We start from the raw sequence: 18,028 nt of genomic DNA, 5'->3' as shown, positions 1-18,028 counted from the left end.
TCCTTTTTCTTCTGCGGCTGCAGAAGCTTTAAGGAAATTGTCTGATGACATGTTAAGCAGAGGGGTTTGTCTCCCCCCTTGGTAACTCTGTGCTTGGCTGGGGGAGGTTTCTCTGCTGATTGCAAGTGGGGAAGTGAGATGTCTCTCCTGCTGTGGTTCTTTTTGCAGCAGGTAAGAGTGTCTCAGTTCTCGTTGGACCATGTCAAGTTCATCTTTGGTGTTGTCCAGCTGCTGGGTCAGTGCCTAAATTTCAGCTCTGGACACCTTCAGTTGACCTTCACAGGCCATGATTCTGGCATCTTTTTCCAAGATTTCAGAATTTGCTGCTTTTAACAGTGACTCTGTGTGAAAGAGTTCCTTTTCCAGGTCATCTCTGGCTGTCTTTTCCAACTGCTCTTGTTGTTTAGCAGTTGTCAGTGCAGTTTGAAGACTGTGGATTTACTCCTGTGTCTCTCTTCTGCCAGGGTCCTTGTGTCTGTCCTGAGCCTCCATCTCTAGCTGGTCTGTGCGGCTTTTAGCATGCGTCAGCTCCTTTTGGACTCTATGATCTGGAGTTCGAGGTTGTTTACCTCCTGTTTCAAACCTGTGAGGTTGTGGGCCAGGAAGATAACCTCAGTCAGATATTTGTGGTCATACATCTGGTTTGATTCATCTTTCATTAGTTGTCTTCCCTTGTTTTCCAGTTGAATTTGGCTCTTGTGCTGAAGGTCATCAGCAGCCGTGGGTAAAAGGGTGTTCTTCAAAACACCTAGCCAGTCCTTTTGGTCAGCCATCTGGGCAGTTAGGCCGAGCATCTGCAACATTCTGGCACACTTGTGGTGAGAGTAAGGGCAAGAGACTAATGCAAGATCAAACAGAATTTGGAGCTAAAGGCAAAGTGAGACAGCTAGGTGTATAATGTACAGGTAGGTTTTGCCAGGTGTGGTTAGCAAGTGAAATGTGTGCCTGATTATTACTATCTTAGCTGCAAATAGCAGGATGCTCAGATTTGTTTGGATCTGAGTGGCTTTGCTAGAAGAGCGTAAGCCTAGATTTAATAAATGACTTAAGATGGTTCTTATGGTCAAATTATTTCTCAGAACTTACTGATAGCATACAACAGGCTTGATCTCTGAACAAATGAAGAAGAGAAAGAAAGAGGAAGAGGAAAGCTTTCCGGTTAGATTGTGTTTATTAGTGGTACTCAAAATTATGCCATAGCAATCGTCTAGATTACTTGTGTAGCTGGCTCATAAAATTGAAGCAACTGTTGAAAATAAACAAATCAAGAAGGAAAGTTGTCTAGTTACTTTTGCGGTTTTATGGGGAAATAAAACCACACTAGAACAAGTGGGTTAAATGAAAAAATTAATATGTAATTGATTGATTGTAATTGAATGTAATTAAGTTTAGATTTAATTAACAAAGTAACTGCAAATTTAGCTGAACAGCGTTCAGTAAGGAATGCACCTGAAGTGCAGGTGAAATTAGATGAGAAGAATAAAAATTAAGGAAAGAGAAAGTGAGAATTCAGAAACCAGAAATGGGATTAAAGGAAAATGGTTTAGATAATTCACACTGCATACACACAAGCTGTAGTTAAAGGCTTCATGTAAATGATGCTAACAACTAACTGTTGAAGTTATTAGTTAGCTTAGCCTAAGCTGAAGGGCTGCTAGGTTGGGTTAGCTTAGCCTCTTCGGTTGTTTGTTTACAAAATGGCGTCGGAAGGTAACACATGTGCTATCTAGAGTTAGCACTTCCTGTGACAAGTCGTTGTCATGGGAACCAATGCACTTCAGAGTTTCAGTGAGTGAGACACAGTTTTGATCACCAGGTAGCTATGCTTTTTAAATGCACGGATAAAGTTTAGATGAATGACATCAATCTAACTATAATTTGTAAGGCTTCTACACTGTAAAAAGGGGAGCATCGCCCATATTTACATTTATATAACACTGTACTGAGATTTCTTCATCAGAAACAGGTTAAGCAATACTGCATTTGGAATTCTGGTACAGTTTATATGCCGCTGAGCTGAGATTCCTTCGTCAAAACAGACTTACGCTTTAATACTGAAATTAGGGTTTCTTCGCTAAAATCATATTAACCTTACACTGATACCATTTGAAAATATGCTTAAATGTGTTAAGACTTTTTCAATTACAGTAGAGATGTCAATTCAAATCATCATTTATCTGCATTTAAATAAGCCAGCAACTAGCGACCTTAATGCGGTATCGCATGTTGTGTCCTATTCTGACTAGAATTATCAAATACACACTTTTAGGTTGACAGTGGTTTAAGCTCATAACCTTTGTTTAATCATGCCCGCATTCTCCACCAAACAATGTAGCATATACGACTCTGGGTAAGTATGAATTAGCTCACGAATATGGGGAATTTTGGAAATATTAATAATTATGACTCATGGTCATAATTCATAAGTCGCATGTACATTTATTTTATCAATTATCGAGATTACCTTGTTCTATAACTGGTCTGACCAACATTTAATTCGCCCAGCGAATAAATGTAAGATCTTTACAGTTAAGAAGGGGTATTCACAAACTACAGGAAAGTTTTATGTTCTGGCCACGGACATCAAACTTTATGAGTTTATTAATTAAAACTACTCAAGTAGTCTATATATCGAGCTTTGTAGCTTATAATTGGATCTTTTTTAGTTTCATTGACTTACAAGGTGGATTTTCAAACACAGAGACAGTGAAAAGTATTTATGAATTTTAATAAATGCAAAACTAGAGATTATATGAGCTACGAATATAAACGTACGTAAAAATGCAAACAATAAACAAACAAACATATAACCAAACAATAACATAAGTGGTCAGAATGAAATGAAATGAAAGAAAGAAATAGAGAGAAGGGAAAATTGGTAATTATTACATACAAAAGCCTTTGTTCACGAGACCCCTGGAAACAGCTTTTATCAACTCAATATACTTGCAGAATTCTGTGCTCTTTTCTGGTGAGGCTGCGGTTGAGGCAGGAAGCGGACAGCGCGGACGGTGTCCTGTTTCTGCTGGGTCTTCCAGTGCCGCGAAGTTTAAAAAGGCTCACTGAATGTAATATTACCGATATTAAGTCAGGTGCGTCTCCCGGGACGGGAGAGGTTTCAAATCTTGGTTGCAGAGACGGCAGGCTTTTACATGGCGCGGGCCATGTGTCCCAGAGGCCAGGGCAAGGCCTGTCCAGCTGGAGCAGCGCTGCACGTGGAGAAGGAGGAGGAGGTCAGGGACCGGAGAAGCGAGGAAGTGGGATCAGCGGGATCGATGAGAGAAGAAGAGAGAGGCCGGAGAAGGTTTGGACTTTTATCAGTGTCCCATGTAAAATAGTACAAATACAGCAGCCGCACACTCAAAAAACTGTGCAAGATCAATTTATCAGTGTCCCATGTACCGCCCCCTTCTTCGTGGAGGACGAATCAGCTGTCGAGATTTTTCTAGCGGGAAGATCCTTTGTTCGTTTAGAACGATCTCCTGGCTCGAGTTACAGTGACGATTGACTTAAGCCTTTCGGTTCCAGAAATATGAATTGTGTAAACAATGTATATTTCTGCATTCTGCTATTGGAATTCGACTCTGTTAGATTGATAGAATTACAGAGATATCAAACACATCACATGAAGGTTGTAGAAATGTGAAGTTACAGGAGATATGCAGAATTACACACATATAAAGTTTGATTAAACACACAATAAAGTTGTCAGTGTTTCCGTTATGGCAAGTGACGACACTTTGAGAAACATAGGAATACATATCAACATTTAGTGGCTTGTTATGTGGGGGAATATCTGTTTCAAAGTCCAGAGTGTGTGTGTTCTGGAATGTCTGCTTTCCTGGGTCGTAAAGTTTTATGGTCTGAGGTAGGGTTACCACAAGACACTATTGAGGAACTTCTTTCAGTGAACATTTAGAATTCAAACCTATACTCTAGCAAACCACACTTCTATTATAAAGCAAAGCTAATCACACACATACATATCGGAAGGTATACACTCAAGAGCCATATTTCTACATGAAATTGTACTCAAAGGAGGTTGTGTGTGTGTGTGTGTGTGTGTGTGTGTGTGTGTGTGGGTCATGAGGTTGTAAAGTCACAGGGAGTCCGTGCTGAAATGGGGGTTTTAGAGGGGATTGTCCAGACTAAAATGTGACTAAAATGTCCCTCTGGGGAACAACAGATTGCAATTTTGACTGTTCATGGTAGACTTAGCGGCACCATGCACAGACCGTGGTTTAAGGAGACAACGAAGGATGTGTTTGGAGACAAGGATTTACTAATTGGAACAGCATGTGACCGCATGTCAGGCATTGCCGCTACAGGGTCTTCTAACCTGCAATATGCCCTTTAAGATTGGGTATAAAATCAGATCATTAGTAGATGGTTAAGTTACTAGGCCTAACTGATATATAATTAATTACTTGATATTTATGTCAAACTTGTTTTAGCATCATTATCTCAATCAATGGTTAATAATGAAAAAACAATGATCAAACCAATGGTAAATCATCAGTATATAGTTTATTGATGCAATAAGTGAAGTTGTAAGCAGGTCTGTGTCCAAAAGCACAAACATGCAAGTGTTAAAGCAATGTTTTAAAGAAGAGTCATTTATTAGTTTAAGCAAATAAACATTTACAGTCAGGGGATTGCAGTGGGTTGTGTTAAGTCCTTTCACTCTTTAGCACAGACTTGTATTAATGAGTGATAATATGAACCAGTTTTACATTCCACTGAAGTTCACAACAGGTTCACAGCAATTAAAGAGTCCATGTGTATCAGAGAAGACATCTGTCTGTACCCTCACCAGTCAGCACTTACACTGCAGTAAACACATGAATAAATCATTACTATACAAAGCTTTCTGCATCCCCTAATCTAAGCCTAAACTATTCATCACACATAAACATGTTTCCTATCATTTATAGATCTTGTTGTTACAAATAATGTTTGTAACGCAATGTCATGAGTGTATCAGTACGTAAAGTGTCGGTCTGGCATACTTACGTATAAACACTAACAAACAAATGTTAACTTTTCTTTACTCTACTTCTCCCCAGCATGAATTTTCATGTGGACTTTAAGGTTTCCAAGTTGATTAAAAGTATTTCCACACCGTTGGCATATCAAAGGTTTCTTTTCTTTGTGAATGATCATGTGTTTTGTAAGGTTTCCTTTCTTAGTGAAACTTGTTCCACACTGTTGGCAGGTGAAAAGCTTGTCTCTAGTGTGAACTATCAAATGGTAAGTTAGGCTTTGTTTTTGCCTGAAACTCATTCCACAGTGTTTGCAGGTGTAAGGTCTCTCTCCAGTGTGAACTCTCATGTGCATTTTAAGGCTTCCTTTGTGCCTGAAAGTCTTTCCACACTGAGAGCAGGTGAAAGGCTTCTCTCCAGTGTGAACTCTCATATGCATTTTAAGGTTTACTTTTTCATTGAAAATCATTCCACACTCTTGGCAGGGGTGAAGCTTCCTCTTTCTAGTGTGAACTCTCATGTGAACCTTAAGGTGTCCTTGCTTTTTGAAACTTAGTAAACACAGATGGCAGGTGAAATTACCTATAGTCCCTGTCTTTGGTGTATTTTGAACCGTTTTTCGTGAGGAAGTTTCAGCCTGTGAGCAATTCAAAGACTTTTCTTCAGTTATGATATGATGTGTCTTGTATTGATCTTTCTCTTCCATTTTATTCAGATCTTGACTCTCCTTTCTCAACGGCATCAGGTCTGAGGTGAAAAAAGACAGAAAAGTTAATCCCAGTTTAATGCCACAAAGCACAAACATTTAGACTTATAAACTAATAACATGCACATTAGATCCTATAGAGCTGGTAAGTCCCGCCCCTTCCGTAAAACCCCACTGGACCTCTAGGTTGAAAAATCGTCAATGCAAGTGAATGGGAGAAAATAATTATTTTTTGATCCCGTTTGAATTGTGCCATGAATGTGAACATATGTTGTCTGTGAATTTTTTATTAGATTTTGACTTTGATTTTACTCAGGCAACAGCCTGGCACTAGTCCAAAATGTCATAAATATTTTTCAAAATACAATAAGCCTGCCTGAATAAATAAAAACAATTACACAACAACGAAAATAAACATAGGCCTAATATAAGTCATAATCGAATGGGCTTCAGAAAGTGCACATGCAGCAAAAAAAAGAAAAAAGGAAAAGATGTCTTGGTTGCTGAGACGCCCATATCACGAAAAAATTGAAGACCGGAAGTACGTCTTTTAGTAGGGATACAGCTCTTTCGGTTAGCTCTTTACAATGGCGGAGTCCGATAGATACCGCTGGACCAAATCTCTCCGCAACCTGCCTGAAGTCACATATGACGATGTGGTTCGGATGGTAAATGAAAACTCTCAAGTGGAAAAGCGTGAAAGCGGAGTTATGGCTGTCTACGTCCTGACGCAGAGCAACCCGGTACACTACAAAAACGTTTCTATAGTAACAGCGAGTTGGACCAATCAGCAGATGTTGCTGCTACGCCAAAGAGTATAGAAGTAACAAGAGGCGAAACTCCGTTGCAGTTTTGACAACAGCCACTAGGTGGCGCTTCGGTAGCGCGGCCGCCATTTTGGACTGAACCAACGGCTTTACTGGTAGCACAACTACTGTACAGCATTAACATTATGTCTGAAAATAATTGCAAACAAAGAAAACAGTGTTCTGCCATCAACTGCAACAACTACCAGTGTACAACCAATCAACTAGCATTTCATAGATTCCCCAAAGATCCAGAGAGGTAAAGTAGAAAAGGTTTTATTAACTTTAAAGTGAGCTAACGTCAACGATAACAGGTGCTGTAACGTTAACGTTAATGTAAGCTATCCCATAACCGCAGTAACAGTTTGCTAACGTTATGTATTTGGTCGAAATTGTCAAGACTCGAAATGGGCTTTTTAAATCGCATACTTTCAGAGATATATGAACACCTAACCTGGCAAATGACCGCTTTATTAATTCATTGTTATCACTAAATTAACCCTTTAACTGTCACCTTTTTTTCACTTAAACATGAAAATCACTATCCAAACTTAAATGGTTGTAACGTTAGTATGGTTGTAACGTTAATACTATGGTTGGTCTTGTTTTAATTTGTCAGATTATTGTTGAAGTGAAATAAATTATGAAAGTGAAACAGAAAAAAGTTATATAAGTTTGAGTTTATTAAAATGTACAAATTTTAAAATATAATTATTTATATTTTATATAATATATATATATATATTACAAAATATATTTTACTCTAGAACTGCAAGAAAATGAAAGCAAAAAATCTGAACAAGTTGTGTTCCACATTTTAGGTTGATATGTTGATATCTCGCTCCCTCACCCTTTCTGCCGTGTGCTCTAACGTTACACGGTTTGGAGCTGCGCGCTCTTGCTCGCTCGCTCCAGATTCCGGGTGATTTTAGCTAATTTGCGGGCATCAGGGAGCCGCTATAAATATGCGGGAGACTCCCGGATCTTCCGGGAGACATGGGATGTCTGCTCTAGAGATATTAAAAACTAGAAACTACTTTTTAGTTCATTTAACCGCTTTTGAATTTGAACCGGTATAGTTCAATCCTATGACAGCGGTGTTGCGTTCAGTCCAAGATGGCGGAGCTGCAGCTCTGCGCATGGGTGAGTTTGTTGCAATGGAACGTTCTATTGAGTTTCGCCTCTTGTTACTTCTATACTCTTTGGCTACGCTTAGGATTGTGGGTAGTGTAGTTTTTTTTTCATAAGATCGCGTATAAAACATGTTTTTCTTAAAACAAGGTTGATTTCATACGAACTTATAGCTTCTACAGGAGCAAAAACCTTCGTTTCACAACCTCATAGCTCCTGGTCAGTCTACCTTGGATGGTTTAGACATTATGGCTGATAATATAAATCCTTATCGAGAAATACTGTTGACCGGAAGTTCTGAATCCCTACTCCGCGTTCCGGAAGCAGGAAGTGTGACATAGGCCTATTTAGTTTTTTCATTAATTTTTTTTTTTCTTTATTTAAATTTCGTCTTTCCTTTCTTTAAATTTTAAATTTCGTTTTTTCTTTATTTAAATTTTAAATTTTTTTTTTTTTCTGTATTTAAATTTTGTTTTTCTTTATTTAATTTTGTTTTTCTTAATTTAAATCTACCCTTTACTGTGTCAGTAATTTGTTAGTCAGAAAAATATAGACTACCTTAAAGTATTGCTTAATTTAACAGACCTGTGTGTGTGCGTTTTATATCACTAGTGCAGCGTGCGTTAATAAGCCCTGCCCGCGTGAGGCGCGCCGCTTCCTGCTCGCGTTGTTCTGTAGTTTACTAAAAGTTTATTAATTCTGAACGTGTCGCGTCTCGCGAGTCCATCTATATTGCACCAAGTGCACTCGCAGGCCCTGGCTGCTGCTCATTGGTTACATAACACTTCCCTACTATTCGACTGAGGTTCATAGTCGAATCAGACCTCTCCGAATCCTCGACTATTAGAAGTCAGCCCTAATATATATTATTTATATACATACATATATATATATATATATATGATCATAATCTGACATAAATGCTATTTTAAATTAGATTAGTGGATAATTCAGCAGTAAAGTTTAGTCTAGAAAAATCACGAGTGCACAATAATTGTATAAAATCTGAACATTTTGTGAAAAAAAAAAAAACGTTTAGTGGGGAACAAATAAGAGACAATAATTGTAACACTAAATCTGGTAAAACCAAAATATCAATTATTTTATATATAGCCTATAAAATTTAGATTTTAGAAGTAACATGATTAAGGTACAGCAATAAAGTCCAGCAAGATAAAAATGTTTTATGCAAAACCATAGACCTCTACAGATCAAGTATAATAATAGTAACAATGAATCATCTTGGAGAGAGTTTCATCGTGTCGACTGTCGTAACCGAACGCGACGCGCTGTTTGAATGCTGAATGATTGAGAGCCGCAGCAGAGGGAAACGTTTACGTGATCTTGAATTTAACGACTTACATATTAATTTCTATCTCACATTATACAATATAATGGCTTCAGAACACTTATAATATTGTGCACGAAAACTTTATGGTGCTTTATAATGTTTGTGTGCCTTTTGTGGGGCTTAACAATAACACTGAATAGTATACGCACAATATCGGATTTGGATCGGCCTCGTCTGAGCGATACCCTATCCGGCAAAAATGTCAGTGCATCCCTAGTGGATACACTATTTATTAGCAAGGTAACTTAGAACTTAGCAATTTAAAACAAAAAATTCATAAGCACATAACACAAAAACACTTCTATTAATACAAGCATGACTTTTGATTATTCTAACACATTGATATAATTGACATAATTGTTTATCTATTGTTTATTTTTGTTAAATTTTTGTTATTTTTATATATATATAAAATATATAAAAAACAAAAAGAACCGATAAGAATACAGTTAAAGTACCGGATCGATAAGCAGTATCGGTAAGAGCAGGAATACCGTTAAAGCCCTACAACAATGCTCCGACAACAGCCCAGACATGGAGCTACTTCAGCCACCAGTCTCTCCCTGGTAAGATGCCAAGCCATTGTCCTTCGTCGGAGATGGCATCCGACCACTCCTGAGCTAGAGACTCAAAATAGTTAGTTTGGCAGCTCAGTGAAGCACTTTAAACATTTTTTTTTTTTTTTTGATTTTTATTTTTATATACAGTATAATTGTGCTTAAAAAAAAGTATTTACCTACACCTTATTCTTGTTTTAACTCATTTACATAATAAATATGAATGTATATAGAACGTGATAAAAAGGTGACCTTGAAATTGTGGCATTAAAGGTGACACGAGCCGAGGAAAAATGTGGGTGCACCCAAATTTTGTGCTGGTGCACCTAAATAAAAAAGTTAGGCACACCAGTGTGCAACCAAGGCAAAAAGTTAGTCTGGAGCCCTGGCCGCCCAAAAACACATTAAAACATATAGGGGTCACTGAAGCCAATAGTTTAAAGGTCCCGTTATATGCCCCTTTTCATAAGATGTAAAATAAGTCTCTGATGTCCCCAGAGTGTGTATGTGAAGTTTGAGCTCAAAATACCCAACAGATCATTTTTTACAGCATGTTTAAATTGACATTTTTTGGGGCTCAGAAAAACGAGCTGTTTTAGTGTGTGCCCTTTAAATGCAAATAAGCTGCTGCTGGACGACACAGGGGGCGGAGCTTCATGAGCTCGCGCTCAGTCTGTCAGGACAAATTCATCTCACGGAATGATGATAATATCAGAAACTCTCAGTAACGGCGTTCATTTCGAGTCGGACAATAATGCCTACAGAGTCAGAGTGCTGTATAGAGATGAAACAGGTATGGTTTAGCGGTTTAATTACGGTTATTATAACGTATTTGTCATCTGCTTGTATGTATCCATTATTTATTAACAGCCTACAAGTCTGCTGTCTGAATGATGATCAAACATGTACTGATGAGTTTAATAAAGTTTATTGTACATCACACAAAAGATGAAGCGTCAGTTTTACTTCAGAAAATCACCGTAAGAGCTGAGTAAACACAGTAGCCTAAGTTATAAGAAGTGTGCAAGTAGCCAGTAGAGTTGAGGGAGCATTCCTGTGGGCGGAGGTTAGTCTAAACACGGTTCTGGTGATGTCACTAAAGAAGGAAGTAGAGGGATGTAGTCCAAACGAGCCGTTTTATGTAGTCAACTTCTGTTAAATAAAATATCTCGCTTGGCATTGAACTTTGAGCTTTATAATTTTACAGATATTATTTATACTCTAACAACAACATTACACTAACTAAAGTTTGAAACATGGGATCACATAGAACGGGACCTTTAAGGGACCATTTCTTTGTTAAAGCCTTACTTTCCAGTTAGACTAAAGTGCAGCTCTCCTTGAGAAAAAACGCATTATCTTGATGTTTTGAGAGGACTCTGCTATTTATAGTTACAGCCTGGCCAAATCCAACCTTGGAAAAGCTGTGTGTCAGTGTGTGTGTTAGTCTTCTTGGTTACAGGATAAGAAACCACTTGTATTGTTGCAGATTGATTGAGTTGTTCTGGACATGCTGCACCCAGCAACCCAAATCTGCGACTTGTTTTTCGCTTGGCGAGCCGAGCTGACGTGACATGGGGGCGTGGCAGCATCGACGATTCCATTTTTTGATTCGATAATCGAGATTGAGCATTAAATGCCCTCCCCTCCCCTGACACCCTTAAACATTACTATGTTTATCAATTTCTTGGCCAATGAGAATCATTCAACCTGTAAGCAATGACGTAGCTTAGACCTTGGAAATGGTATAACTGCTGTGATCTTTGTAACTGTTAGAGGGGCGGCCCTACGAACTCCTGTGTGAGTCTTGAAGCTGACTTCTTCTGATGAAACTGCAAACTAGGCCTATCTTCAGTAAAACTTTTCTTCAATTTATTATAATTCTGACTCCGGGTCTTCTTTCAAACATCTGGTCCTTGGGTCCTAAACTGTCCTTGAACAGTAGTCAATTGCAAAGCTCTGTCCCGTTTTAGATGTGTTTCGTGTTTTTCACAGGATTCACACTGAAAATCATAGGCTCAGTCTTTTTGACACTCACCAGCCGACGATGACGTCACACACATACCATCTATAGATTACGCTAACATTAGCCTACTTTTAGCCTTTCCCTGGTGTTGGTTCAACCTCTGCTAGGGGTGTAACAGGTCGCAGTTGATCCATACGGACCAGGCCCCACGGTTCATCACGCATGTGATTCACGGACTAACTGCTAATTTAACCATCACAGAGTGAACATTTATCATTTGGACGTGGTTTGTCTTGTCAATTTACAGTCAAACAATTTTAAATGTGGAAGACGAGGCGAAAATTGGGACTCGCACATTATCTGTGGGCACAGAATGTTGTAAGTTCTTTGCTTTTGTGCCTTTTGTCTGGTATAACAACAATAACACATAAGGTTTACCTGGGCTGCCCGCCCTGGTAAATGCGACCCCCCCAGGAAGATAAAATTTGAATTCCACTTTACGAAATATGAATTTCCTGTGAACCGTGAAAATTGCGTAAATCTTTCGTCGACCGTGAAACTGATGCGTGGGTCATCAACTAATCCAACACGGCAAACTAGACATCAACTGCATGCTGAACTGTTGTTTCATTTAGGACCCAATTTAGGCAAGTTATCTTTTTTCTTTTTTTTTTATTTGTCCATGAAAAATAAACACCAAACAAAGATAATTTTTACTAATAAAAAGATGGTGAAATTTCAGCCATTTTCTCTTCAGTGGGGAATTGCTGTTTCATTATAAGTTTCAAAATGTGGTGAAACCGTAAAATGGAATTCTGAGTCATCCAAATGATATCCATTTAAACAAGACTAAACAATATATAGACTGAAATTGCGAAACAGCCTTAATTCCTCGATTTAACGGGTTAAAAAAAAAATACAAATGGTTGCCTTAAGCCTCATCTGAAAGTCACGTTGGAATAAACTAAGGAGAGTCCTGTATTTCCCAGAACAGTCTTTCAGCTCTATATTTATCTTCCTGACTTATTAGGAAAAATTCATGTTTTGTCCCGTATTTCTTCCCTCCTAAATTGTCTTTGCTAGGTTATCATACAAAAGCGAATAGTAGTTTCTGTCACGCGAGAAAACAAAATTACCTATCGATAACTTGCGGTTTGTGAAGGCGGGATATAGAGAGCGCGGAGGAGATCGAGTCAGACGCGGAGAAGCCAAAGATGCCTGAGTACAGTTAAGGCGAGACACGGCAGGCAAAAAACATCGTTTTTTTTTTTTTTTTCACTGGTCAATTTTGAGATTTTGGGATATCTGTCTTCAATAACATGTCTTCTTTCACTCTTTCAGGTGGAAAAAGTACAAAATACACATTTAGGTCTTTATTTTACACACTTTGTCTGTTTGCGTCTGTAGATTTCTCATAAATTCAACAAAAGTTGGCGTTCTAAATCAACATGCTGCTCCGCAATCACTGTCTGCACCCTGTCATCACATACACCGTTAGAAAGCTCTCTTAGAAAGGTTTTTTTTTTTTTTTAAATCTGAAGATTTCATTCTGCTAATATTTGTTCATGCTTCTAATATAATTTTATGAATATGAATTTATGCATAATATGAATTTAATAATGTTGAGTATTTTCTGTAATAAACTTTTGTTTGACTAGTTTATTCTGAACCCACTCAACAAACACAGCGCTGCACCACTTCGCCCTGCCACCACAAGTACATTCTCCTCCAGTGGGAAACACTGGCACAATATAGGATTTGGATCTCAGATCTCGTCTGACCAATACCCGATCCAGCAAAAAATTATACTGAGTATCGCCGCTCCCACCACGTGCTGTGCATAGGGCACCAAAAATAGCCTAATGAAAAATCAATCATCATGGTCATAATAATTATAATGCCGATATTATTAGGCACTTTTTAGGCATTTGTATAACAAAACAGCCAGAACAAGAGTATTTAATTGCTCTAGAAAGGGACGATGGTGCCCCCACCATTTGTTGAATTGTCTGCAATATTGCAACTCATTCTATTATGCTTTTATATTAGATTAGATTTATCAAATAGTTGATAAGGAATAAAGGGGGAGAGCTCCTTGGCTGCATGCGTTCATTTTTAAATGTTTATAATTTTTTCCAGTATAAGATTCTTAGTTTGAATATTTTGTCTCTTTCAATATTATTATTATTATTATCATCATTATATATTGTTATGTTTGGTAATAAAAAGTTAAACTGGCAAAAACAAACGTTTTTTCTTTTCTTGGGGTGGGGCATCATAGGGGAATTATGCTTAGGCTATACGACAATATTATATTATATTCTTATATTATAGCCAAAGTGGCTCCAGCAGCAATGGGCGCACCCCTAAAAAATATTATTTATTTCTGTAGAGCTGGACATTTTAATAGGGATCAGATAACTGAGTTCAACTTTGAGAAACTAACCTGTTTGTTCCTCAGTTTCTTCATGTTTCACACTGAATGTTTCTTCAATCTTCACGTCTTCACTCTCCTCTTTAATAAACTCCATCTTTGTTTGTTCCTCAGTTTCTTCTTGTTTCACTCTGGATGTTTCTTCAGTCTTCATGTTTTCACTCTCCTCTTTAATAAACTCAATCTTTGATTGTTCCTCAGTTTCTTCTTCTTTCTTCTCAGTCAGATTTAATGTACTTAAATCACCTGATTACACAAAAAATAGCACTCGAAATTCGCACTACAAATTATAAAGACATTTAATATATTAGGTAGTTTGAGTATTTAATGATTTGTAGAAATAGATATATAAATATAACACTTCGAATCACTGAGTCATTGATTCACTCACAGAGACCGAATTGAAACGCACCTTTTGTTATTCACGAGTTTTCATTGTTACTTTACTCACACGGCGTTAATAAATATTAGATAAAGCAATGCATTGTCAAACTTAATAATGCCTGAATCAGTAGGCATCGCTTGAAGACGATTAAACGGTTTCTATCGCGTTAAACACCTTAAAACACAAACCTTTCTTCAGCCGAATCACAACAGATGCGGGAGCGCGGCGCCGCCTTATGACGTCACACTCGGATACCAAATTAAAAGTCCTGTTCACGCTGCAGATTATAATCACAAAAGTGCATAGAAATAATAGATATAATATAAAAATATATATAAAAGATGACACAACTCAGAGCTGAATGTATTGGTGAAATACATTTAATAACACAATGGTAAGTTAATAATACAGTTCACATTGACAATAAAAAAAAAAAAGATTAAAGCAATTACACAATTAGTTTGGTGGAGAAATCATGAACAAACCTTCCCATCTCTAAGCAAACTAGCAAAAAAATAGAGAAAATAATAATAATTCTTGGGATCACTGCATCATTCTCCTCAGCATTCTCTTATTCCTTCACAAAAACATATAAATCTTTTATAAATCTGTATTGGTTTTATGATTTACACAGACTGGCTGTGTATTAATACATGCACAAATTAAGATTCCAACTTAAATCTAAGATTCAACCTTAAGTTCAGCTTATTTGACATTAAAATAAATCTTTATCTTTCAAAAGTAAAAGATTTTCTTAGTTAAAGAAGAAACACGTTAAATGGTAAATGTCATCATTCTCTTGTTACATCACAAAAGCCTTTATAGGGGAAAACATTTAGAAACATTATGTGACCTTTATCGAAAATGGTTTGCGTGATGCGTTATATTTTTGTTATATACACTATATATGTGTGTGTGTGTGTGTGTGTGTGTGTGTGTGTGTGTGTGTGTGTGTGTGAGTGCCGGCCCGAGCCTTTTGGGGGCCCTAGGCAGAATTTGATTTTGGGGTCCCCTCCCACCACGCGGAGTCACCTGTGCTTGACGAATATTGACACAAATGTCACGCTATAATGTTATATTATAAATTAATACAGTGAGGTTATGTTTTAATAAAAAATAAATACTTAATAAAATGAGATATTTAAATAATAAAGTTTTAACTTTTACTTTACTCTTTTACTAACTCTTTGAAAATTCCAAAAAACAAACTGTCTCAAAACATATCATTATTTCTCAACTGTCTCAATACAGTGTGACTGTCCTCAAAATCTGTTCTTCCTAGCTTTTCTGGAGGCAAAGTCACTGACGACATCATTGTACGGTATTGCTTGGCCAACTTTGTTATTAATACTAATAACAGCAAGTCCTCTTAGGTGACTTTCACTCTTTGCTGCGGCCCGAGCCCGAGCGCGATTGTTCAAGTGGATATATATTATACATTATACAGACAGAGAGAAAGTATTGTTTATTGTACTCTTTTCTACCTTTTTTAATTGGGACTTTTAGGAGTGTGTGGATTCAACCACGCCACGGCTATCTGTTTGGTGGGAGGAAATAAGTGGCCACTGGACAGACACAGAATGCCTATTGAACTTCAGGATGAGAAAGTCTACATTCCATCATTTATGTAACATACTTAGGCCTTTTCTCACTCGACAAGTCACAAGACTCAGAGCACCAATCCCTGTGGAACATCGTGTAGCAATTTGTCCGTGGCGGCTTGCTACAAACCTTGAGTACCGTTCCATTTCACATTTGTTTGGAATTGGTGTATCTACTGTTTGTGAAATCACACATGAAGTCACAGGTATTATTTCCACCCATATGCTTCCAAAGTGGATTAAAGATGCAATATTGTTGCAATATTGTTTTCAGCTGCATTTTCTGTTATCCATGTCAATACTTTAATATAAAGAAGAAAAAAACAGAAGTCAGATTTGGCGGGGTAGTGGAAGGGCAAAAGTCACACAAGTTACACTTATGGACAAAATAGAGCAAAATAAAGAGCAGACTACGCCACCCCGTTACGTGAACGGGGACATTTCATAAGACACACAGGTTTGCTACCACATAGGACAAGAGACGTGGATCGGAATACAAAATACTTTATTTTCACAACACTAATTAGTTTAAATATATAAAAACTGTTGACTCAGGGGGAAAGAGTTTACACCACTTGGGTGTGCACCAGATCAAAAATAAAGAAAACAAACAAACAAACACTTTCAGGCTGAGGCTTACCAGTAGGGCAGCTAGCTGGGCAGTGAGTAGGGGTGGGAGAAGAAAAAAAAAAAAAACTCGCATTTCTCTCTCCAACGATTCTGGATCGAGAATCGAGAATTCAGAATCGATTCTGGGCTTAGTTTTTAACCAGATGTGCGATGACGCTGAGTTTGCTTAAGAAACACCCGTTATCTGCTTTCTTCCAATTCCTCACACACATACTGTTATGTCTAAGTCCTGGTAATCATGAAGACAAGAAAGTTTCTCACTTCTTCAAGGTTTATTCAAACCCACAAGCAATACAACAGTGCCAGGCATTTACATGATTAGGCAGCAGGTGCAACAACTTCCATTCTTACTCTACACCTTTTATAGGTAACAACATGTGGACTACAGCGCCATCTCCTGACAAGTACCTAAACACAACACATACACCAATCAAACTTTCCGTAAAATGATCTTTCATAAAGTTCGGAAAGGTTGAAGCGAATTACAAGGACATTCACAGGCTTCATTGCACAGAATGCGCTGTGAGAGACGCGCGCTTTGTTTTATGTTACGTTACACTTGAGGCGTGCTGTCTCGCCTTTCGGTATTTTCCTTACAAATGCTCTACGAAGTCATCATTTATGTGGTTTGGAATGCAGTGGACTTGTATATTTAAAATATGAACCTCACTAACAGAAGGCTGCTTTCAATTTCAAATGCTGACGCGCGCTTTGTTTGTGTAAACTGCTCGCGTATGCGGCTGTGCGACTCCGTGTAAGTGTGCAAAATTAACGTAAACACAGCCAGTTATGTCTTAAGGGATTAAACAGACAGGACAAACCACATTACTACTTGTATTTCAAAAGAGATCCATGCGTGAATGCAGCTTAATAGATCTCCCGCAGTCTATGATGTCATAAAGAATCGGGATCGTTCTGGAATCGGATCGTGACTCCCAGAATCGGAATCAGATCGGATCATGAGGTGACTAAAGATTCCCACCCCTAGCAGTGAGAATTCTAAGACCACACCACTCAAACTCTACTCCACACAAACATTCCACACAAACACTCACTCTCACACTCCACACAAACACTCTTTCTCACACTCGCTAAGTGAAGGAAACACCACCACCAAAAGGGCAAGGACAGCTAGCTTCCCTACACCAGGGGCCTTCAGCTCCTGAAAGAAACAAAAAAAGACAGAATTTCACAATTTGCCACAAACACATGTATCAACAAGTTATAATAGAACAAGTTCAAACTATAAAGGAGGTCAACACTTGGCAAATTACTGGCCACAGAAGTTGAACAGGCTGGTGTGACCCAAAGAGTTTACATCAAATTGCCATTGAGGTCCAAACATTGGAGCAGCCGACTGCTATAAACAAAAATAGAAAACACCACAAAATAAAGTCAACAAATACAAAATGAAAACGATTAATTAGACAAGCAGATTAAATCACAGAACAACAAATCCAAAAGGGAACGTATCAAAAC

At 37.9% G+C, this 18,028-nt stretch overlaps 1 long non-coding RNA gene across 1 annotated transcript; it reads right to left on the bottom strand.

Annotated features, from left to right (window-relative positions):
* Nucleotides 1-2,712: 2,712 nt before the first annotated feature.
* On the bottom strand, nucleotides 2,713-14,574 carry LOC308689161. The gene is made up of 3 exons (XR_014029962.1): nucleotides 14,507-14,574; nucleotides 13,946-14,179; nucleotides 2,713-5,729 (listed from the first exon to the last, which is right to left on the bottom strand). It is a non-coding gene; the product is annotated as an uncharacterized lncRNA (long non-coding RNA).
* Nucleotides 14,575-18,028: the final 3,454 nt, after the last annotated feature.

The sequence above is a fragment of the Scardinius erythrophthalmus genome (genome assembly GCF_964197995.2).
Source record: "Scardinius erythrophthalmus genome assembly, chromosome: 4".
Taxonomy (NCBI): domain Eukaryota; kingdom Metazoa; phylum Chordata; class Actinopteri; order Cypriniformes; family Leuciscidae; genus Scardinius; species Scardinius erythrophthalmus.
The sequence above is the reverse complement of the archived record's forward strand: the minus strand, read 5'-3'. Positions and strand labels throughout refer to the sequence as shown.